Consider the following 25117-nt stretch of genomic DNA (forward strand, 5'->3'; position numbering starts at 1 on the left):
CACCCAGGTCATCCTCTCTCTCACAAAGGACACTACACAATCAGACAACAGTACATCTACTTCACCAGTTGGGGTTTACAATAATTGCACAAAAATCTCACATGTTTCCGGCACAAGTGCAATCTTATCTGGGAGCTTCCATCAACACTCTCAAAGCTCTAGCCACTCCCAATATAGCCAGGATTCACAATATCCAGGCCACACTATTACAATTTCAACTCAACCAATCATTACCCGCCAAAGTCTTCATGCATCTGCTGGGAATGATTGCATCCTACGTTGCAATCGTACCTCATGCAAGGCTTCACATGCGTCCTCTGCAACAATGTCTAGCGAGTCAGTGGAATCAATCACAGTGGGCCAGATGTACGACGTGATTTTGCATGCGCAAACAGGTTTGCGAACCCGTTTGCACATGCAAAATCACTGTTGGCCGTGTACAATTCCAAAATAGCAAGTCGCAGTTTATTTACGACTCTCTATTTAAGAATTGCAAGTCGCAATTAGGAAGGGGCATTCCCTTCCTAATTGCGTCCGCAATGCTATGTGTGAATGTTTTGTGACCACAATTGCGGTCGCAAAACACTTGCAAATTACCACCCTCTTCAAGAGGGTGGTAATGCAGTCGCAATTTCGAAGGGGTTCCCAGGGTACTGTGGTAAATAAAATTTACCGGATTATTTTTCTATACATTAAATGACAATAAAGGATAGCTCAATAAAATGAGAGGCAGAGTCCGTGGTATCTGAGTCATACGGGCTTTAATTAAGCAACTCGAGAAGCTGGACATCTAGTTCCATCACCACGAGGGTTCAGGAAGGGATATTCAACATATTATTAACATCACACATTATATATAGTAAAACAGTATAATTGCATTGAATACAGTTGGCGTGACAAGTGAAAAGAAGAAGATAAGAACATATGGGCGTAAAAGAAGGCGTGTAATAGGCGTACACGGAGGTGTGTGCTAGAAACGTCACAAAAAGTGTCATAAGTGGGTGGATGCATAGGAGGATTCTGCAGGGTCAGCAGAAACCTTTATTCTATATGCGCGCGCAACTGGCATGACGTGGTAAGGACGTGTAACTGGGGAGAGCTGGGGGACTTGACTTTAGCTCTAGTAGAAGAGTCTTGGTGTCTGGGATGTCAGAACGACCTGCACCTATAGCCTATCTGATATCTCATGTTTGGAGGATGTGTTGTCTGAAGTAAAAGGTCTCTCGGGCAGGGGCCATACATCACTGAATACTAAGGAGTGCATACGTGTCTTGGTACAATGCGCGGGGGCCATGGGCCTACCATAGTAACGGGTGCTGTAAATCGCTTGCAAGGAGACAGGAAGGCCGGGCCCTTTACTCTGCAGCCGGGAATATGTTTACCTATTTCACTAGACTGGAATGTGTTTTCGAGGAGGCTGAGCAGATAACTGTAGGCAAAATACTGTCTTGGCAGGCAGACCAGGCCGAGCCGGGCACCGCTTCGCTGGGCAGGAAGTAAGGCAGAGGTCAGGGATGCATACCTAAACGGCAGCTTTCAGAGACAGTAGAGACTTCAGAGCCTCAATTCAGGGCCTAGCTCGGCAGAGCCAGGAAAACGTGGCTTCGCTTTAAAAGTGCACTATGTAAAGACGTTGGCAACATGGGTTTAGAAACCAAATTAATGTTGCTTTCTTGGAGGACTTGGTAGATAACATGTTAACGTTGGACGCAAATGCATTTGCGTCTTCATTTTCGGCCATGGAGGGAAAATGCATGGAGGTCATGCACATACATGGGACGTTGGGGTACACGATAGGGGACATACCTGGTCATATAAAATTTGATTTTCCTCATTCCCTCCTTGTCCCCTACGTTCCCTTCAGGATATATCTATGTTCATGAGACCATCTATCTGTTCATATAACATCATTTGCTCGTCCTTTCTCATTCGAGCACGGGATCGTGGGCGTGGACGGGGAATACAAGCTGTGGCGCACAAGCCGCAAATCGCTGGCCCACATTGTAGACAAAGACAACAACTGAATACTATAAGGAGTATTATTCCTAGGAATGACAGTACTTTCCAACCCCCTGGCGGATATCACACTCCAGAACCAACCGGACCAAGTCCAGGTGCCTGGATTCTGGTGCATCTGGTGAGCTATCTCATGAAGCCTTGTGATGGCTTTGTATACTGACGGTGCATTATTAGGAATGAAAATGCCACAACTAGATCCGATCACTCTACAGGCCCCGCCCCTATCGGCCAGGATGACGTCAAGGACGAGGCGATTTTGAAGAACAACAAGTCTCATAGCAGACTGCTCTTAGGTCAAGTTACCTAGGGCAAAAGTAGTCTCATTCACTACTGCTTCAAGGGTACGTGTCAATCTACGTATTATTTTACTGTTTTGGACAGGACCTATAAACCAAAAGTAACCTTTAATGTAATTCTTATACTGATCCCATGCCGATTCGGAATAATCAATAACAGGAGGAAGATCTCTCTTATGTCTTACATGCACAAGACGTGAATTTCGATGATAATCAGGTGGGGCTAGAAAAACAGGTGGCAGTAGGAATGCAATGTAACATGTTCCATCCCAATCTAAGGGCAGACGTACATAAGCTGTTGACCCACAAATAAAATAGGAATGGCGGGAAGCTTTGAAAGTAGACTTTCCTTTATCACTGAATTCGACCACAGTACTACAATCACTGTGTCCTAGGTGTACTGAACCATTCTTTCTAACGCATAATTCACCTTTCACTGGTAAAACTGTTATAGATGGCAAGTCCACATTAGTCTCGGACTGGACGTTCAGAATCATAAGATTAAGTGTAAAATTCCCTAATCCATACACTTCATTTTCTAGATCAGTTCCTGTCCTTTGGGGAAGACCTTCCTTGTCTGGGAAACATGCTCTATTCATAACTGTATTCAAGTCTCCCCATATCCAATTGCCTTGGGAAACTTTGGACTTGCTGTCTAATGATGACATTAAAGTAAACCATGCTCCGCACGAACCATTGTGTGAAAACGGATAAGGAAAAAGAGGCAGAGCTCCCTTTTATTTCTGATAGGGAGGGAGTCGGCCACATACCCAGCAATTTGTGACATTGCTGGTCTGGTGAGAATGGTGTAACATACTGATAAAGGTGTTGTTGCGCAGTGCAAGTCAATAGGAGAGTTCGTGTGGGGGCAGGTCACTGAAAGTGTGCTCTACGGTATCATTGAAAAAAACATGTACGTGTGAACCATGAGGAGGAAAGAAAACATGTAAAGTCCAGCTTATACCAATAATCGTAAGACTCAGAAAAAACATAAAAAGTAACGTGATAATGCATCTGCTGTGCAGATTCTTACAGTATTTCATTTTCTTGACTTTCTGTCTATCTCTCTCACTATGTGGGTCTATCTCATACATGTCAGAAACCTGTCTAACCGCTTCACCCAGGGGGGACTTAAACAATTAAACGCTGTCTGACTTACTAGACCTCAACTTAGTTCTGTATTCCTGTTGCAGAGTTTTTTCTAACAGGGGGAGTTTAGAGTCTGTATCAGGGCAGTCTTTGAAAAAAGTCTTTGGACACAGTCCAGGAAATCTCTTCACGTGGCTGGAGTGGAGCCACCCCTTCCTTCCTTCGATCTTCACAGCGGTCCGCGTGGTCATCAACACCAGTTTGGGTTCCTTCCACCTGGGCTCCAGAGGGCTTGAGCGATCGAAATTGCGCACGCAGACCAGATCGCCTGGAACGATTTCATGCGGTTTCACCTGGGTGTTGTCCGGGAAGGCAGCCGCGACCTGTGAACGACAAGAGTGTAGTGCAGACATCAAGGAAGCTAGGTAATCTGTCAGCATGTTACTGTCAACATCTGTGATTTTGCGGGGCATAGGCGTACCCCACATGTTTGGGGGCCGACCGAAAATGATTTCATAGGGGGACAAACCAGTTCTAGAATGGGCTACCATATGCATGTAAAAGAGGGCAACCGGCAGGGCTACCATCCAATCTACACCTTTTTCTGCACAGACCTTCGCTAAACGTGTTTTCAGCGTCTGATTGTGTCTCTCTACAAGGCCAGCTGCCTCGGGATGTCGTACACAGTGGAATTTCCACTGGTATCCTAACAGGAGTGATACCTGTTTCATAACCTCGGACGAGAATGGCTGTCCATTATCTGAATACACGACACGGGGCAAACCATATCGTGGGAAGAATTCACGAACCAACTGCTTGGCAGTGGTTACGGCAGTGTAATCTGGAACTGGATATGCTTCTGTTCATCTGGAAAGGGCACATACAACTACAAGGACGTACTTGAATCCGCGACATCTGTCCATCTGGATATAATCCATCTGGAGGACTTCAAAAGGGTGGTCAGGAGGATGAAATCCACCTTGTTCCACGGGAATGCCTTTGCCTGGATTGAACTGGCAACAGATCATACAGGTACGTACTTTCTGTTTCGCTGCTGCACGTAAATGCTTGTTGAACCATATATTCTGGATGCTGTCTAACATGGCTTTTTCTTCTAAGTGTGCTGGACTATGTGCTGTATTGATGATAACTTGAACCATAGAGTCGGGGAGAAACCATGTGGCCTTTCCCTTCGTCAACCATCCCTGATCTGTCTGGACCCCTCCTTGTTCAGACCATTTCTTGATTTCGTCTGGAGTGGCATGTGTCTGTATGTCAATTACATCTTGTGTGGGATCCCTGGCTGTCATGCAATGTGTCAGTGATGGTACATCTGTCTTTGTCGTGTCAGTTGGAATGTCTGTATGAGTCTGAGCTGTAAGCTTGGCTGTTCGATCTGCCAGGTCGTTACCCTGGGAAATAAAATCAGTGACTTTCGTATGTGCTTTGCACTTCATGATGGCTATGGCTGTAGGCAAGTGTATTGCTTCTAACAGAGCTTGAATGAGGGGACCATGCTGTATCTTGGCACCGTGGGAGGTCAGAAAACCTCTCTCTTGCCACGACTCCGACTCCGAATGCGTACTGTGAATCCGTGTATATGTTTACTTTCAGGTTCTTGGCTCGTACGCAGGCTTGGGTCAGAGCGATGAGCTCTGCTGCTTGAGCAGACAGTGTGTCAATAAGATGTGTTTCTATGACTTCAGTTTCAGTAGTCACTGCATATGCGGCTACTAGCTCTCCTGTACTTGTTCTCATGCATGAACCATCCACGTAAAGTGTCAGGTCGGGGTCAGTCAATGCAATGTCAGTCAAGTCTTGTCTGGGCTTCGTTACGGTATTAATGACTTCCACACAGTCATGTGGTACGGGATCTGCTGTAACTGAGGGTAACAGTGTAGCTGGGTTCAGTATGTTGCAACGTCTAATTTCTATGTGTGGCTGAAACAATGTCAGTTCATATCCTGTCAGTCGTGCTATGGTTAAGTGTTGAGTCTGTGTTCTGTTTAAAAGAACTTCCACGGAGTGTGGAACCTGTACTGTCAGAGGATGTCCTAATACTATGGAATCGCTTTGTCTGATAGCTAGAGCTGTTGCTGCAACTGATTTCAAGCACGCAGGCAGAGCCTGGGCTACTGGATCCAATGTACTAGAAAAATAGGCACAGGGCTTGTGTTTTCCTGCTTGATCTTGTGTGAGGACAGACAATGCTGTACCGTCGCGTTCAGTGACAAAAAGTGTAAAAGGTTTGCTGTAACATGGTGTCGCTAAAACAGGTGCTTGACATAGGGCTTTCTTCAATTCGTCAAAAGCAAGTGTATGTTCCTGAGTCCAAGGGAGGACAGTCGAAGTTGCTGCCTCCTGTGTTGTCAACTGTATGAGTGGCTTGGCTAGATATGCATACTGGGGAATCCATTGTCTGCAGTAAGAAGTGAGGCCAAGGAAGGCCCGTACTTCCTTTTGTGTCTTGGGTTGTGGCAAATGTGCAATTAACTGGATGCGTTCAGGTGTCAGCTGTCTCCCCCTCTTGGACAGCAAGTGTCCTAAGTAAACCACTTGCTGGGCACAGAATTGGAGCTTCGAAGGGGATACTTTATGCCCCTTTTCGGCCAAAAAATACAAGACTGTCAGTGATGCACGTTCACAGTCCCGTTCTGTACGGGCTGTGATTAACAGATCATCAACGTACTGAAGCAGGGCAGTGTCAGTTGGCATGTGAATACTGTCTAGTTGTCGTTTCAGTGCTTGACTGTAAATACTAGGACTTTCTGTGAACCCTTGAGGTGCACGTGCAAATTTGAAGCTACGGCCATTTAAACAGAATCCGAAAAGGTACTGGCTTTCTGGATGAATGGGGACACTAAAGAAGGCGTTCTTGAGGTCAATGACAGTAAAGAACGCTGCTTCGGAATCAATGGCAGTCAATAGGGAAGAAATGTCTGGGACTACCGGGTACTGGGGTATGATGCATTTATTTAATTCTCGAAGGTCGATCACCAGTCTGTAGACTGGAGGTGCATTTGGGTCAGTTCGTTTAAGAATCGGGATGATTGGAGAATTACATACATTGGAGTCAGTTTCTACAACCACTCCTTGAGCAATGAGCTCGTCAATAATTTTCAATAAGGCTGCTACAGCCTCAGGTGGCAACTTGTATTGTCGGATTCAAGGTAGTACAACTCCTTGCTTGAGAGTAACACGATATGGCGTAATATGCATGCAACCTACATCAGTCGGACCATGTGCCCATAAATGTTGTGGTACATTCTGCAATCGTGGATCAAAATCTCTTAACACATAATGACCTTTAAAATCACGTAAAAACAATCTCACTCCTTCAGGAGAACAACAAATCACAAATCACTGCTCCCAGTGCTTTCAATGTTTTAATACCAAGCAAGTTTTCTGGACATGATTTCGTAAGTAACAAGTCTGTAGTACGGGATAACGGACCAACCTCTAGGGAAACTGGCTTTGACACTTCGTTAACAATAGGCTTTCCTGAAAATCTTCGTCTTGTTTCTGTTTGCAGGCTGAGATTGCATCCCAGTCTTCCTTTTTAGTTGCTAGTAATCTTGGCAAAACCTGTACTAATAACTCGGGCATTGCTTTGGCAAGGTCCCCGAGACCAGTTTCTTCGTTTTCTAATGCTGCCCAATCAATCTTTTTCTCTCCCACCTCCCATTGTTTCTCTTTCAGTTTCTCGTAAATGCCAGCAGGCAACAGTACTTTTAAAATTTTAAGTATATCGGGATACGTATACTCTCCCATGCGGAGCATGTCTTTTAATTCGCGGTGAAACCCTGCATGGTCTTTATCATGGTACGGTACTAATTTTTTCATTTCCAATAATTCCAATAATTCCATTTTCGTTGTGGGGGTGTAAACAAATACTCGTTGAAGCGTACCCCCCGTTGTCTGAACAGGATGAACTTCTCGTAAAGGATTCTGTCTGTCTATGTAAAATGTTTTCCTTACCGGGGGTGGAACGGGAACAAAATGTGGAGTCAGGAAAGTTCTGTACTTGTGTCTCTGTTCTAGAATGACATTAATTAAATCGGTACCTAGGCCTCTCCATCTTTTTAGGAGTAACTCTTCCAATACATTATGTAGGGGACCTGGATCAGAATGCTGACTTTCATACAGTGTAATGAGGTGTTGGATCATGTACATACCAGCTAGTCGCTGTACGTCTGGGGAAAGATTCAAAAATGTTTGGGCTACTACGTCATCTTGATATACACTAGAATTGCCGGCCCATTGGACTGCTGACCGGGCTAGTTCTTGTTCAGGCATAGTACTAAGTTCACTGTAACCTATTCGATGTTTCAATACCTTATCGGTAGCTTGGAATAGATGCTCAAGAGAACATTGTTCTGGTATGGGAGGAAGAAAACGTTTCTTGCATTCTGGGCGTATGGGTCTGTCAAAGGGGTTCGCCCTACCTATATATGCTATTCTGTCTGGATCCTCAGCTTCTATATCACTGTCTTCTGAGACATCACCATCCGTTTTCTCGGCTTCTCTTGCTTCTTTTTCCCTTGCGTGTATTTCTATAATTTCTTTACAGATCTTTCTGTACATAGATTCTATACAACCTTGTTTACTATGTTTACCATCGGCTATGTTGTCACTCCATTTTATCAGAGTTTTCATCTCGTTTTTATCTTTACCTGGCTGGTCTTGTTCCCTTATCAAACAATTTATCAAAAACTGTAAGATCATAGTTTGAATCTCCACTTTCCTGTGTGCCATGGCTTCGTGAATACTTTCTGGTTTTTCTCCTGTTCTAATAAAATGATATATGTTGTCTAGATGTTGCTTCATGTCTGGAAAAAGAGTCAAATAATTCGTAACACGTCGTATACTTCCACTTTGTGACGGTGTCTAAAAATACTGGCAGACTGGAAGACGGAAGACACCTCCTTGGTGCCTGTTCAAACAGGCACCAAGAAGCATCTTGCCGGTCTGCATTGTAGAGGCTCCCGCCGGATCCTGAAGACTCTGTGACACAGGACACAGACTTCCAGACATCTCTGACGCTGCTCGACGTTCCCAGCAAAGCTGAGACCCGTGGCGGACACGAGATACGTGATACGGAACTCCTGGACATCCTGCATTTTGCAAGCTGGATCTACTTTCCGAGGTATTTGGAAGTTGTGCTTTGGGGTGCTTGAAGCCCCAGATCCGAGCCACATTTGCACCGACGCACAGGCCTCCACACTCTATGAGTGTCCCGTGGAGCCCGCTCCTGCATTTCAGCTCGACGCGTCTTCGCGGTTCCTTGCCCTTTGGCTAGTGAGCCCCTGGAAGACTTTCTTTTAAAACTAACTCGCTTTCCTGGTTGCTCCAGGCTTGCTTCAGCTTCCCTACAAACGATAAGCTCCTCAGACCTTGCTGGTCTGCTCCGAAGCCAATCTTCATCTCCTGCGTAGATTGCGTTTGCCAAGGCTTGTTGGGTCCAATCCAGATACCGACACCGCAGTCCACTAGATCCTTCGTGGGACAGCTCGAATCCAGCTCCTGGTCATTGTCGACGCCTCCTGGTCCTCGTGGCTGCAGAGACAAGCCTCACTTCTTCACCTGAAATCACCCGAAATCGCCTGGTTCCTTCCTGGTTCCTTCCTGGTCACTGGCTAGTGACCCAGACTCTGTCCCTTCTGCTTTCAGGTTCTTCAGATCTTCAATCCACTCTTGGATCAACCTGGACACTTTTCCTCTGGTCGCCTTCTGCACTTCTTCGCAGCTCTCCATTGGAATCGACGACGAAACCCGACACGAAAAGACACCTACGCACCCGGCTTCCCTGGGTGAGGTAACTCGAGTACTCTGGTGCTCCTGCGGGTATTGACTCTCCTAGTGTCCTAGTCTAAAAGGGCTCCATCGTAGTTCCCTCCCGTGTGCCCATAATCTGTAACTTTGTAACTTCTTCGTTTCCCATAGAAAGTCAATGGTAACCTGCGGCTGTGTTTAGTCACTGCACGCGTCTCCCGTGGTCCTCCTGCATCCTAACCGTTGGTTGTTTAGAGTAGCCCCAGCGATTCCACAGGCTATAGGCCTGCTTTCTATTCCAAAACTGGTTCTTATACACACGTTTCTTTTGATGACGTGATGGGCACTGTTGTCTGCAAAAGTACAGACTTTATTCTGCTTAAAGTATCAATTTGTATAGAAGAGACATTCAAATTAGGCGCCACACACACACACGGTCTGGTTCCTCGTGCGCATAGCCATGGCTGCAGCGCACAGAGACCCTACACTGCCGCACACAGAGGAAAAAAATTAGAGGGAACATTGAATAGGACGCTGGATTGCATGTGTAGATAGCTCTATGCTACCTTCATACATGGCCATGGCATTACTCCACTTGACTCGTTACTGCGGTCTCTGTCGCAGTCTGGGCAGTTCTTTACAAATTTATAATGGTGCAGGCTCATCCCCGGCCACCAGTATACTGATTGTAATTCGGTCAGAGATTCCTTCATCTGTTTGTGCCTTGGACCTTCACCCATGTGTGCGTCTGCTATTAATAACTTTCTCCGGTTCGTGTTTGGAATTACCCTATCCCCCACTCCAGGGATACGAGCAAAATTGCATAATTGAGTGGATAGTTCACAGGTAATGCTGCACAGTTGCCTTTTGAAGACGTTTTAACTGCCAGCATGGTTTCCCCGTCTATGTATTTTTCTGAACGCTTTTTTGTGGCTACGGAAGCCGGTTTACTTGCTTCCGCTATGGCTGTATTAGCCAATGAATTCCCTGCAACATGAACGCCATCACGTCAATGACTCAGAGTGTGTATCACGTGAGTCTTTTGTAGTTCTTTCTGTAAAAGAACTACTTGTTTCCAAAGCATCTTATGCTTGATTGTGGCACCTGTGTCATCCTTGTAATCATTTTGAACCCAGCTCTGCAAATCATTATTGTAGGAGTTGACGCAAAAAGGCGAATCGCACACGATTAGTGTCGAGGATTCACGTTCGGCATTTTCAAGAGCCATCTTTAAAGATCTGATTTCAGCTCGCTGAGCCGAACATTTTCTCAGTGATTCAGTTTTTGTTATTTTCGGTCTGAATTTACCGCAGAGCCAGCGACCTTTAATAATCGCGCAGGCTGCATCGTAGGATTTATCTTCTACATTGTAATGCTGTACAAATCTGTCTGTATAGATTATACAGGAGTACTGTTCTAGAGGGAGAATTTCGATTGGCAGAGGACATTCTTTTTCATATTTTAAATCATTCAGTTTTTTCATGTGCGGGGTGAAATAGTATTTCACGTCTTCTGCAGCAAGAGAATTTTCCCACTGTATCCATTTCGGATCCAGTGACACTGTAGGCAGGTTTACTGGGCTGAATAGTGCCTTGAAGGTGGATTCTGCTGTGAGAACAGTGATCCTTTTGCCTTGTGCTAGTGCTCGTTCTTTCGCTATAGCAGTTTGCACTGCCTTTACAGTATTTTCTGTGAGACTGAATGTTTTTTCTGCTTGTGTGTACAAATGTGATTTGTAAGCTATTGGTACCGTTTCTCCCTCATTAGAGGTCAGGTACGTGAATCAGCATCTTCCTGGGATGACTCGGATTACAAGGTTGCGTGTATTGTCACGTGTTTCTAATTTTGTTTTCGCTAACATGTCTGTTTGCAGTGATCTCAAAATTTCCGTGTGTTTTTGAGTCCAGTTGATTGGTTTAAAATCAGGTTTAATTAATTCGTAGAGAGGTTTAATCCTCTCTGCGTAGTTTAGAATGTAAGTTCTTCCGAAATTCAGGAAGCCTAGAATCGATTGTAAGTTCTTCAGCATTTTTGGTGCTTGGAGTACAGCGCACTTCTCTAAGAAGTTGTCCGCTAGGCTTTTTCCTTCACTTGATAATTCGTATCCTAAGAATAAGACTGTTAGATGGGCAAATCTCGACTTTTTAAAGTTGAATTTGTAACCCTCTGCTGCGAACCCAAGTATTATGGTGTTCACCCTTTTCAAGTGAGTATCCAAGTCGTCGTCTGTGAGATAGATGTCATCGACATAAGATAATGCCTCATCATCATAGATTTGTAGTAACTCTGTTACTCTGGCTGAGAATAGTCCTGGGCTGTTCTTAAATCCCTGTGGGAGCCTACAGAAAATTTTCTGTGACCCCATTATTGAGAAAGCGGTCAAGTATCTGCTTTCTGGTGCAATGTTTTGGCAAAAGAACCCATTAGATACGTCTAATGTCGTTTTGTATTTTTTGCGAACTATGTTATTCATTAGTGCCGCACTGTGGGAATTTTGTACTGCAAATGTTTTGCAACATGAGTTAAGGTGTCTGTAGTCCAAGACTAGACAATATGAATCGTCTGGTTTGGAGACAGGAAACAAAGGATTGTTCATTTGAGAGGTGCATGTTTCAATTACCCCTTGGTATTCAAGTTGATCTAAAATCTCCCTGATCTGTTTTTTAGCTTCTTGCTTAATTGGGTACTGCCTTTGTGCAGTCGCTTGACTTTTTAACTGGATTTTGTGAAGAGCAGAGTCCTCATCCCATCCTACATGATTTTTGTATAATGCTGGTGCCTGGGCTACTGCCCATTTCCTTGCATATATATATTTAGTGTGATAATAGCATAATCATTTCTTCGCCATGAGGGCACTCCCTGCCAAACTCTGGGGCCAATCTTTCTCGGCTAACAGGATATCATAGCCTTTTGAGAGGTTATCCCAAAATAGACCCCTTCTTTTTCTAGTCTTATCTCCCTCTATACGCAGTGTTATTTCGTATATCTTATGAAGTTCGCTAACTCTGGTGTCTGCAGTTTCTACCTGAATGTATTCATTCGTGTCCACTGTCTCCAGATGACTAATCAGGATCTGGAGAGCTATGGTGATTTCTGCTGCACTGTCTAGCATTGTCTGTGCCCACTCTCCGTTTTTCAGCTGTGTCCTCAGTATTCTCGGCATGTTCGATTACTCTAATACTGGCTACCTTCTTCCTTGGGAATTGTAATTTTATACTTTGAGCAGGTTCCTTGTCTTTGGACTTGGTGTGCTCTTCCCTTGGGTCTGACCGTCCTCTACTTTCCGATTTCTGCGAAAAAGATCGAGAGGGATGTGTATCAATACTTTGATATCTATCAGGCTTTTTCAAGTTATCCCTATTTCTAAGGTTATATCTTTTCTCAGAGTGCTCCCTCTGGGGAGACTGGTGTTCTCGAGTCGGAGTTCTTTCCCTCCGTCAAGGAGACCTTCCTCTGGACTGGAAAACTTTTTCTTTGAGAGTGGATTGTTTATTTCCATCCCAGCTCTTTTTAGGAGTGTTTAGGTTATTTTTAATAAATAATTTTTCAGGATTTTCGAGTAGTTGGGGTTTTACTGGTTTCCCACCCAAACTATCTCTACCTAATTCTTCATAGCATTTTTCTATGATTCTGGCAAGCTCAATTGGTTGATCTGTTATATCTGTTTCTTTCAATTTCTGGCGGATCGCCACAGATGCTGCTTCTCCTTTTATATTGGCTAGTAATATAGCCGAGACCTGCTTGAAGTCTTTCAGTAATTTCATACCAAGAGTTAAAGCAGGTTCTGGACCGTATTCATTCTGAATTTGTTTTAGCACATCCGGTATTACCGCCATGGACGGAACACCATGTGTTTTTGTGTAAATGGAAGCAAAGACTGTACCCCAAGTGTCACAGTCCTCCACATGTGGTGCGACCCCCATCGGAAGGCAGATAGTCAGAATTCTGTGTTTCTCAATAGGGGTTGTATTCGAAAATTCTGCCTCTATTTGAGTAATTTTCTGTGCTAACCAGAAAGGAATTTGTTCCCGTTTTGCGGGAGTTTTTCCAAGACATGATTGTATGTTTTGTGGTGTAATTTTATTTGTGTTCTCCTGATGAGGGGTCAGCTGTGGAACATTAACAGCTGTTTGGACTGTTGCAGTCCGCATTACATATTGGACTAACTGTCTATGTATTTTAATCAGTAATTTTAGCTGTGCTAAAAGTTCTTCTCTTGACATTTTTTCAATGTATGGATGTGGTGTGTAGCAGGCTAGAACCGGCCACGTTGCTCCTGGTCTACCTAGTGGACCGAGCCTGGTGATGTGATCATTATGTTTTAGGGCGCCTTTAAACCAGAGCAGGTGCTCTTGGTATTTTAATGGGATTTCAATCTCCCCGAAAGGAGCGTACTTTTCTGGTGGTTCCTCTATTTTGTAATAGCGAAACTCGTGTGTTGTAGCGGTTGCCGCTGGAAAGTTTATCCAAGAATAGAATACCTCTGTCTGCCGATATTCGTGTGCCTCTATCACGAAAATGACTGTACCACCTTGTGATGTCAGTCCGTTTTCTATAAGTTTTGAAGTTATAGATTTTCTTATGTTTGCCGGGATGATAATCGCACCCGGTTCATTAATCCCTGTAACATCGGGACCCTGTTGATTCGCGCCTACTGCGACTTCATTGGTTCCGTTGTTATTGCCATTTTCTTGCATTGTATTAATGAAGGTTTGCAGAGCAGGTTTCCAAGGAAACAAAGATTAGGTGCACAATATCTTGGAACACTGTATCCTTCAACGTTGACTAAACCAGAAACTTTACATAGGAATCTCTTCCTACTAAGTTCCGGTGGATTTTAACCTTTCACCCACTTCAGACGTCTATTGGAGTATTTACAGGAGAAAGGGTCTGTGTGAAAAGCACGACTGAGTTACTCTAACGTCTTGCGTTAGTTTTATCGCCTTACCAAGCGTTGGGCGCCATGTAGTGCAGTTCCTATTTTCCCTATAGGCCCTGCACATTGGAATAACATAAACAGCAGTGTAGACGTAGGACTGCGGTCTTCTAGGTCTCTACTGACTATGTTAGACTTAATTTAAGGTTTGCGCCAGCTAGCTCAGAGGTCACTGGAAACTTTCTTGACTGAATAGGAAGTGATCAGCTTCCCTGGCTCAAACAAGAAGGGATTCAGCTTCCGACAACCGCATAAACATGACAACTTTGCTCCTCAGAATAAGAGTCAATCTCTAGAGTCGTGTGAAACAATAGACAGCTTTTTCACTCAGTCAGTTGTGCAGATTTTACTTTCACCAGGATGCAGAGAATAGAGAGACGGGCGTTTTTCAATAAAATATATTATTTATTCAGCAGTCTTCCTTCTCTTGCAAGAGAAATGAATTGCCACAATTGCAAAACCTGTTATTATGAAAAGTGCGTACAGTAAAAGGAGTATTACGAAATAATACTGTAAAAGCATTGATATGGTTTCTTAGCCATAAGATGGTTAAAATGAATAAAATATATACATTCATATATACATTAGCTAACGACCTCAACTGGTGCTTCTAACTATGCCTACCCCTCTGTACCTGACCTAAGCCTAATACATGGGAGGGAGTAAGTAAGTAGCAGTTTAAGTTAAGTTGGTTTTGCCAAGAGTTTGTTTCAAGAATTCTCTCTAAGGGTTTAGTCAGCACCGTACCTCTGGAATAGAATGCAGGAGGTCTGGTATCTCCTCTCAGGACCCGATATCCCAGTTACCCGCAAGGGTAGGCTGGAAACGCCGGAGCTGGATTTTCTCGGCAGGAGAAAAGACAGCGTCTTTCTCAGCGCGTCAAGGAGGAGGAGGGGCAGCGTCCGTGGGCTTCTCGCATCTGCTGGGCTCTGCAAGGGACAGCTGTTCTGCTCCAGTATTCACCACCACTGTGTGCTTGCTTAAGGCAACGTTGGTATATTTATACCTGAAAGGTGCTGAGTTTGACGTAAGTTTTTGGACATAAGACGTCAATAAAGATGTCATTAAGAACTGGTCGTTCTTACAGTGCTCGCAGGAGTTCTATTACTAATCAAAACAAAGCAAGCGGGGCTTTCCCAGGTTGCTGGGGGGTTTGAGATGTCGAAAGAACTCGGTGTGTTATCTAGGAATCTAAGGAAGTGGCTTCTGCTGTGTCATGGACTGTCATGAGCTGCAGAGACGAGTTACTGAAATATGGCTCTGATTGTTTATGCCATTATAGGGATATGTATTGATTATAGCCGTATATGTGTCGTAATTGGCCCGTTCGCATTAGCGATTAGCTGAACCTACACGTTGTCCTCCTTAACTTGGCTATATATGACAAACGCCATTTTGAATGTTACGGCGGCCATCTTAGATCATGAGCGGCCTCGTGGCCGACGTGCCCTTTAGTCCGTTGTCCGTTCCACTGACCACGCTTATCTGCCCAGCAACAGGCTATTTTTAGTACTGGTCAAGCGCACATGCGCAGTTCCCACTGACCCGTAAACCTTCAGGAATGTGCACCAAACTGACCAGCGGAGTTGTGCCCCCTCCAATGAGCTGGCAGTATTCCAAAACATGACCATATATGTCTCGAAAATGTGTCTTAACTTGTGCCGCCTATCTTTTATTGCCCCAAAACTGTATATAATATGAGGTCGCACCGATGTTCGGTGTGATACCTCTTGCATTACCGAAGGGTGCTGTTTGAGTGTACCACCACCCCATGGGGTTTTAATAAACCTGTTCTTTGCATTTTACAGTTTCCGTGCCAACAGTTCTTGAGTGTGAGTGGGTTATCTCCGGAGCGTGTAGGCCTTGGGAACCCCTAAATACTTCAATTGGCGACCACGAAGGGACTCATCGGCGACTCGGATGCCCGAAGGAAAGGTCGTGACGAAGGCTTGGAAACCCGCCATGGGCGCGCGCTGCCACGAGTGACCCGAGTCTTGGCTGCCACGGTGTTTTTTCCTTTCCTTCCGATCTGACCTTCCAGGTGGCGCCGGTCTCCGACTGAGTCTTTGAAGTGTCTGCATCGCTGCGAAAGTGCCGTTTGGCTGATTTGGCTTACAAGACCTTGGCAGTTGGAATCTGGACAGTTGGGAATTTGGTAAGCTTTGTGTTCGGTAAGGTAGTCTTCGGACGCTTACTGAAGTTCTGCGATTTGTGTTCGGTAAGGTAGTCTTCGGACGCTTGCTGAAAATCTGTGCTTTGTGATCGGTGAGGTAGTCTTCGGACGCTTGCCGAGTTCTAGGAACTTTGATTTGAGTTAGCTAACATTGTGAATTTGTGATCTTTGAACTTATATGTGTAGTGCACTTCACATAGGCAGGCATGTAGAGATGTTTCTCTAACTTTCTTTTTTTCCCTTTGAGCGGCACGATCGTGTGGAGAACTGTAAGTGCCATTTTTCCGGTGTCACGCTTTCGTGATACTTTTGAACATGCCTGTTTTCAGTACACTCCGAGGAATGTGTTGTTTAGGAGAAGGTACCTCAATTAGGTTAGCGGAATCACAGCCGGCTCCCCCAGAGGGAACTCCAAATAGGGACATGTATATAAAGTTCGGCCTTCCCCCTATTATGTACAGTAAATTATGGCATAAATACACCAAAGCCGATCCTGAGTTGCAATGGCCCCTACACGGGTCGTACGATTTGAGTAAAATACAATTTGTAGAGCAATGTATGTTTCAACGCAGGTCTAGACAAAACATGTTTGATTGCGTGCGAATGTGGGAGAAAGCGGCGCGTGAGCGAATGAAGCGTGAGGTTGCCTTGGCGGACAAAGAGCAGCGCAAGGCTGCTCGGGATAAGGCTTTACAGCTTGAGGAAAAGGAGGCTCAGGAGAAGGAAGAAAGGGAGGAACGGGAACGTAATTTGCAAACGACTGGTCAATTTCCTATTCGCCGACCGCTTTATCCTGTCCTTAATAATGAAATTGATGATTTTTCTTTGTTAGATCGGTCACCGCCTCCGTACGTTACGCCGACGGCTCCAGCTGTGGATTCCGATGATGGCGGACAGGATAAGTCGGGCAAGAAGGGTGTATCTGCTCTCAGGTTTACTGCGGAGAGGTCCTCTCATCTACGTAGTTGGGCTCGCAAAGTGAATAAGCGTACTGTTACTCAGGATCAATTGATATCAGAAAAAACAGGGTGGTCGGATCTTGAATTGATGTATTTTCTGTCTTCCTTGGCTGATGAGGTTGTGAGCGCATATCGTGACCTTTCTGATACGTTAGAGCCCAAAGTATTGTCAGTGTATCGTGAAAATTTGACAAAAGGTGATTTTGATCTTTCAGATGTCGATGACCTGTTTGCGCAATTGATCAAGCTGCGGGATGAGACAACTCGATTGCGGGAGGAGCAGAAAAGGAAACAAAAGGAGTCTGAATTGGAGCATGATGGGCAGGCCAGAGAGTGTTCTCTCCGTGGTTCAGATAAGAGTTCTGCGTTGCATGTTATGCCTATGCGTGAAGCTGCGCCTTTGTATGTTCCGCCGAGGGGGGAAGGTACGGATGAGGATAAATTGTCAAAGGATGCAAAAGGGTATTTTGTGTATAACTGGGTTTACACTCCATGGAATAGAGCAGATGTCATGGCATTGAAAAATTCTTTACCTGATCTTCGGAAGAATCCAGCGGCTTTTTATGAAGGGGTGGAGGGGGCTATATCGTCTTGTGTGATGACTCTCGTGGACATAGATTTGTTTTTTGGGTTGATATTACCACCTGATATGTGGCGGCAGATTCGTAAAAATAATGATGAAACGATATTGGGGGGGACATGGAAAGAAATAAATGCTGCAGATTTAGATAGGGAACCAGCATGTAAGCCTTGTCAGCTAATCCTAGATCTCCCGGCAGCTATCTTACATAAATTAAAAACGCTTGTTCCCTCCAAAAAGATTGATTGGACCATGTTAACGTCGTGCAAGCAGAAACCCGATGAAACGGTTTCAGATTTCTTTACGCGCTTCGAGGAGGCATTTCATGATTATAGTGGTCAATCTTTAACAGACGATACGGGTCGGCATTTGTTTGTAGATAAGTATGTAGCTAATCTCCTACCAGAGATTGCAAAGCGATTGAAGTCGAGTGAAAGTTCCTGGGCCACGGCGACCCCTGCGTCCTTGTTAACTATGGCTCAGTATTATGAGCGGCAGGAAGTGGAGGCTAAAGAAAGTGTAGAGAAAAAGGCGAAGGAATTGAAAACGAAGGTGATGTTGGCGCAGGTTCGGGGAACACAGGGTAGAGGGAATGATAGAGGTAGACGAGGTGGAGGTAATGCATCGTATAGTCGTACGGACATTGCGGAGGATCAGTGTGCTTATTGTAAGGAGTTTGGGCATTGGGCCGAAGATTGTCCGGTACTTCGTGAACAGCGTAGCCAGCGTGGTCGAGGCAGTGGAAGGTCAAGAGGAGGTTATACTGGAGCGAGAGGTGGTGGAGGTGATCGTAGGCAGGCTGAGGAGAGGGGCCGTGGCCAGGACGAACGAAATACGTTTGATAGACGGAATCAATATCAGATTTCGGAAGGAGAGAATGTGGAACATCAGGATTATGTGCATGCATAGGATTGCGTAGGATGGGGTAAGGAATCAGTTGAAGTGCCGGTAGATCAGCAAGGTCCATATGTAACAGCGGGTATTTTGGGTTCTACTGATCAATTTCTAGTCGACACAGGAGCTACTCGTAGTGCTCTGTCGAAAAACTTGGTTCCGAGGGCTCCCCTGTCTGGCGAAATGATTACGTGTGTAGGGTTTGATGGCACACCCTCCCCCAGCCCATTGTCCAAGCCCCTTGCACTATGCATTGACAAATACTTTAGTTTTGGCCAATTTTTGTTATCACCCCATACCCCAGACAATATCCTGGGCATTGATTTGCTTAAATATTTTCGAGCAACAATACGCTGCGCTCCAGAGGGAGTGCGGGTTATTTTGAACGACAACTACCCTGACCCTGATGATTGCCCTGACCCTGACAGATTTTATGCCATTCTAGACATCCCTGCTTTGGCCTCTTTGCCGCACACGTTGTGGGCGACCTCAGATACGGATGTGGGAGAGATGCGCATTCCACCAATACACATTACTGTAAAGGAGGGGGCCCCTCTACCACGAGTGCCACAGTATAAGATTTCGAAGGAAGGTGAAATTGCATTGACACATATTGTTCAGGATTTGATTTCTGCAGGGGTGGTGGAGGAGGTCCCTTATAATGTCTGTAACAGCCCTATTCTACCGATTCTTAAGAGAGACTCAGATGGCAAGATCTATCGGTTTATTATTGATTTGCGTGAAATAAATAAAATTGTCATTCCCCAATACCCAGTGGTGTCCGATATCACAACTTTGCTTACTTTGGTTCCACCGACGGCCACCACCTTTAGTGTCATTGACTTAAAGAATGCGTTCTTTTCCATCCCTGTTCACCCAGATAGTAGATATCTGTTTGGTTTTACGCTCAATAATAAATCGTATAGATTTTGTCGTGTTCCCCAAGGATATACTGAAAGCCCTAGCATCTACAGCCAGGCTTTGAAACGTCAACTAGATTCCTTTAAATTGCAGTCTGGCGGTGCGCTCATCCAGTACGTGGATGACCTTCTGCTTGCCGCCGACTCCTATGCACAATGTGAACAGAGTACGCTTGCGTTGCTTTCCTTTTTGGCACAAAACAATCACAAGGTTTCCAAGAAAAAGCTTCAATACTGTAGACCCCAGGTGACCTACCTCGGTCATCTGTTGTCTAAGGAGGGGCGGGCATTAACATCTGACCGAATTCAAGCAATTTTAGATACACCAGTCCCCCGCACGCAGAGAGATGTGCGTGCCTTCATAGGGTTGACGTCCTTTTGTAGGCAATGGATCATGGGTTTTTCACATATCATAAAACCTTTGCTAGCATTACTGTCCAAAGCCACACCGATGCCTCTTGAGTGGACAGATGAATGTCAGAGAGCTTTTGAACAGTTGAGGCAGGCCCTTTGTTCCGCACCCGTGTTAGGGACACCAGACTACACAAAACTTTTCACATTGTACGTACACGAGAATGATGGGTGTGCGTTGTCAGTGTTAGTGCAGTTACACGGGGATAAGCAGAGACCATGTGCATACTTCTCTGCCATTTTGGATCCTGTAGCACGAGGGCTGCCTGGGTGTTTTCGAGCGGTAGCGGCAACAGCAGTAGCCATACGACAGAGTGAGGGCATAGTGTTATCACACAAATTGTTGGTGTTAGTTCCTCATGCAGTAGATGCCCTGTTAAACCAAACAAAGACCCAATACCTCACGAGTGCACGACTTACAGGATACGAGCTGACACTTTTAGCGCCACACATAACATTGAAAAGATGCGCTACTTTGAACCCTGCGACTTTATTGCCCTATCCGGCCGAGGAGGGTCAGGAAGAAAAACATCATGATTGTGTTTTCCTGACTGAGGAACAGACAAAGGGTCGTGTCGATTTACAGGATGTGCCACTTCCAGATGTGGATGGGGAACTGTGGGTTGATGGATCGTGTTTGAGGCTGCCAGATGGTACGACTTCCGCAGCATATACGATCACGACTCTTAAGACGGTGGTCGAAACAGCTAGAATACCACAAAAATCGGCTCAGGCAGCAGAGCTGATAGCTTTGACAAGAGCCTGCGAACTGAGTGCTGGCTTATGTGTGAACATCTACACAGACAGCCGGTATGCCTTTGGAGTGGCCCATGACTTCGGGCTCCTCTGGAGGGAACGCGGGTTTCTGACATCACACGGGGAGCACATTATGCACGGAGAGCTAGTACGTGATCTCCTAAATGCGTTGCTTAGCCCTAAAAAAGTAGCGATAGTGAAGTGCAGTGCCCATAAGAAGATTACGGATAAAGTGGGTCAAGGAAATGCCTTTGCAGACAGCATAGCAAGGCAGACGGCTATGTCCCGAACTAGCTCCCCTATGTACGTGGTACAATCACAGGCTGAGAGATGGAGTGATGCTAGAGCAGAGATACGGGATATTCAAAAATCAGCCACAGAATCTGAACTTACGACTTGGGCAGCAGATGGGGTACTAGATGACGAAGGTTGTTGGAGAAGCAAAGACATGGAGAAGTGGAAATTGCCTGCGGCTTACTTACAGGCGATGGTCCAGATGACTCATGGACTGGCCCATGTCGGAGCTCTTGCAATCACTCGTCTTTTAACACGAGTTTGGGAACATTCCGAGATTGCGAATACGGCAAAGAGAGTAGTGCAGACCTGCCTGGTATGCTTGCAACACAATCCTGGGAAGGGGACCAATACTCCGAAAGAAGGGTTCGTTCCACCTTCTGCACCGTTTGAAGTGCTTCAAATGGATTACATCCAACTCGAGCGCTGCAATAACCTGAAGTACGTCCTAGTGGTGGTGTGTGCTTTTAGCAAATGGGTTGAGGCCTACCCCACGAAAGACAATACGGCTTTGACAACAGCTAAGGTGTTGCTTAAGGAATTCTTTCCTCGCTTTGGAGTTTGCAGATTTTTGTGGAGCGATAATGGGCCCCATTTTGTTGGAAAGATTGTGGAATATGTACTGAAGGGTTTAGGGATTCAGCAAAAGTTCCACGCTGTATTCCACCCTCAGTCAGCAGGTTTGGTCGAGCGGTACAATGCCACCTTGAAGCTTAAGCTGGCCAAAATCGTGGCGTCTACATCGTTGAAGTGGCCAGATGCATTGCCGCTAGCACTACTATCTCTCAGATCAGTACCCCACTCACGAACTGGCCTTACGCCCTATGAGGTGGTGTTTGGCCGCCCTATGAATATCTGGGGGGTGCCCAAGCCGCGATTAATACATGATGTGCCTTGTGTTATGATGAATGATTATTTGGCACGATTAACAAATGATTTGCTCTCTATTCATCAACAGGTTCGAGAAGCGCTCCCTGATAACTCCACTGGAGAAGGCCACGATCTTCGCCCTGGGGACCATGTAATGGTCCGTTCGTTTGAAAGAGCAAGCAGTTTGGAGCCCAGGTGGAAGGGCCCCGAGCAGGTCCTCCTGGCGACCCGCACCGCAGTACGAGTGACGAACAGGAAGCGGTGGGTGCATTCGACACATTGTCGCCGTGTCTTTCCGGATCTGGTGACTCCTGCTGTGTTGACTGATTATAAGGAGATCTTGGAGAAAGAAAAGAGCCCAGCTGTGACGTCGGCCGAAGTGGAGGGAGCCTTCCCGGACCAATCTGCTACCGGAAGAGAGCGCTACGATCTACGTCCACGATAAGAAGATTTTTGTTCCTTATTATGACTGGTTGGTTACCGCTCCAGGTTTGTGAAACGGAAACCGGGAATTCCAAGGGGGGGGGATCAGTTCTGCCAGAGTAGCGACACCCGTCTTGGCCCGGAGAAGAAAACAACGGCTACCTCGGAGTTCAGCACCGCATTTTTCTTTTTTTTAGGTATACACGCACGTGTATCTGAGACAATTTGTGAAAACATTGTGAACAATTTGTGCCACTTGAGACTTTGCACAAACTTTCTTGAACTATGGCACCAACGGCATCTCGTGATAAGAAAATATTGGGTGCCTTTCTCTTTGTCTTGACCATTGTGGTGATTGCTGTTATAGCCTGGGTAGTCGAACTTGTGGTGCCTGTACGTGAACATTTGCTGCCGACTACCCCGGCACCGTCTGAACATTTTCATTTTACATTGCCTTTCCATGAAGAGCGCCATCGCCAAACGTACTTAAATAACAGCTTCATTCAGATTCTTCACCACACGCATAATATGACCAATACCTCTAATTGCTGGGTGTGCGGAATGTTGCCTGGGCACCAGAAGAGAGGGGGCACCCCACTTATCCCACTCCCGTTTTCGCACAATGGGTCATGCAACGCCTGGTACACTCTCCTCTTTACTCTGAGATGGCCAACTAAAGGGGGGGGGTGCTTTTCCGTTTGAATAAAGTATGTTCCCATGACAAGGATGGGTTTCCCCGGGCTGAGGGTACACGTTTCGAATGGGAAGAGTACAGGCCTGACAATGTATCTGCTCCACGTGTATATAGTAATCAGCGAAATGTGAACGTATCTAGTGCTCATGTCATAAATGTCATTGCTACAAAAGCCGATTTATGTATTAGAAACAAGGGCACGATTGCAGTGGGGAAAAGTGAATGTAACATTACTCTCACGTTTGATAGCCCGAATGGCATTTCATTTGTTGCATCTCGAAACACCTATTTTATCTGTGGAACGAAGGGGTATCATCAGCTTCCAGTGGGGTGGTTGGGCACGTGTTACGTATCGTTTGTGCTACCTCCGCTATTCATTGCCCCGCCAATGTACCACAATGATTACACATTGTACCACGATTTCGTTTTGAACCGGGTTAAGCGAACTGTTGCTCTAGAGGACATTGATCAAACGGACACTGCATTACAACAGTATGTGGATTTTAATCTGGGACTATTCTCCTTTGTGGGGGCTGCATTGAACAGCCGGAAAATAAGACGACTGACACGCGTTGTCGAGGCCGTTGCAAATGACACTGCCGTTGCCCTGGGGAATATTACTGAGGAACTACAGATTTCCAGAATTGTCACCCTCCAAAATAGAATGGTTTTGGCTGATCGTGGGGGGGCATGCAGAATTATCGGAAGCAGCTGTTGCGTATACGTCCCGGACAATTCCCCATCTGTGTATGATGCTATTTCCAAACTGCATAAAATAGCTGCTGAGATACACCCAGACAATGGGACTTGGACACTTTCAGGATGGTTCTGGTCCATGATTGCGACGTGGGGCTGGAAACTGTTGACAATTCTCTGCATACTTGTGGGAGCAATGTTCTTTATATGCTTGTGTATTCAATGTGGCCCTGCTTTATGTTCAATGTGTCTATCAGCTTGCTTACCATCAAGGCGAGCTCTTGCCCATGACAAAATGATGCTACACAAAGAGGTGACACAAATTATGTTAATAGACATCGAGGACGAACATCCTGACTATGTTCATTATGAGGTAGATTCAGCTAAACGCTAAAAGGGTCGTCTGTCGTAATTGGCCCGTTCGCATTAGCGATTAGCTGAACCTACACGTTGTCCTCCTTAACTTGGCTATATATGACAAACGCCATTTTGAATGTTACGGCGGCCATCTTAGATCATGAGCGGCCTCGTGGCCGACGTGCCCTTTAGTCCGTTGTCCGTTCCACTGACCACGCTTATCTGCCCAGCAACAGGCTATTTTTAGTACTGGTCAAGCCGCACATGCGCAGTTCCCACTGACCCGTAAACCTTCAGGAATGTGCACCAAACTGACCAGCGGAGTTGTGCCCCCTCCAATGAGCTGGCAGTATTCCAAAACATGACCATATATGTCTCGAAAATGTGTCTTAACTTGTGCCGCCTATCTTTTATTGCCCCAAAACTGTATATAATATGAGGTCGCACCGATGTTCGGTGTGATACCTCTTGCATTACCGAAGGGTGCTGTTTGAGTGTACCACCACCCCATGGGGTTTTAATAAACCTGTTCTTTGCATTTTACAGTTTCCGTGCCAACAGTTCTTGAGTGTGAGTGGGTTATCTCCGGAGCGTGTAGGCCTTGGGAACCCCTAAATACTTCATAGGGGCATGAGGTCACAATATTGATCGGGGTCCTAGATAGAACACAACAAGGCTAACTGTTCACAAACTTCATCCCCAAGTTCTTCTTCCCTACTTTCAAAACTGAGGTTTTCCAGTGAACAACGCAAAAGGCCCAAACTCTGCATCCAGGTTCCCACACCCAGCATCCAAAGGCAATGCCCTATGGATGATTTGGTCAGGGATATTTGCTTACCCTTTTCCGCCTCTCCTGCTAATTCCATTACTGGTTCGGACACTCAGACAAATGTCCCTCACATTGATCTTAATAGCCCCCACATGTTCTTGTCAACCTTGGTACTCTCATCCTTAGAACTCTCAGTGGTTCCACATCAA

The 25117-nt window shown here is 45.6% G+C and overlaps 1 protein-coding gene across 1 annotated transcript in view; it reads right to left on the reverse strand.

The window, feature by feature from the left end:
- Positions 1-25117, reverse strand: part of LOC147737261 (uncharacterized) — a 365313-nt gene that overhangs the window by 150469 nt on the left and 189727 nt on the right. The window lies entirely within an intron of this gene.

The sequence above is a fragment of the Lissotriton vulgaris genome, chromosome 1_1 (assembly GCF_964263255.1).
Source record: "Lissotriton vulgaris chromosome 1_1, aLisVul1.2, whole genome shotgun sequence".
Taxonomy (NCBI): domain Eukaryota; kingdom Metazoa; phylum Chordata; class Amphibia; order Caudata; family Salamandridae; genus Lissotriton; species Lissotriton vulgaris.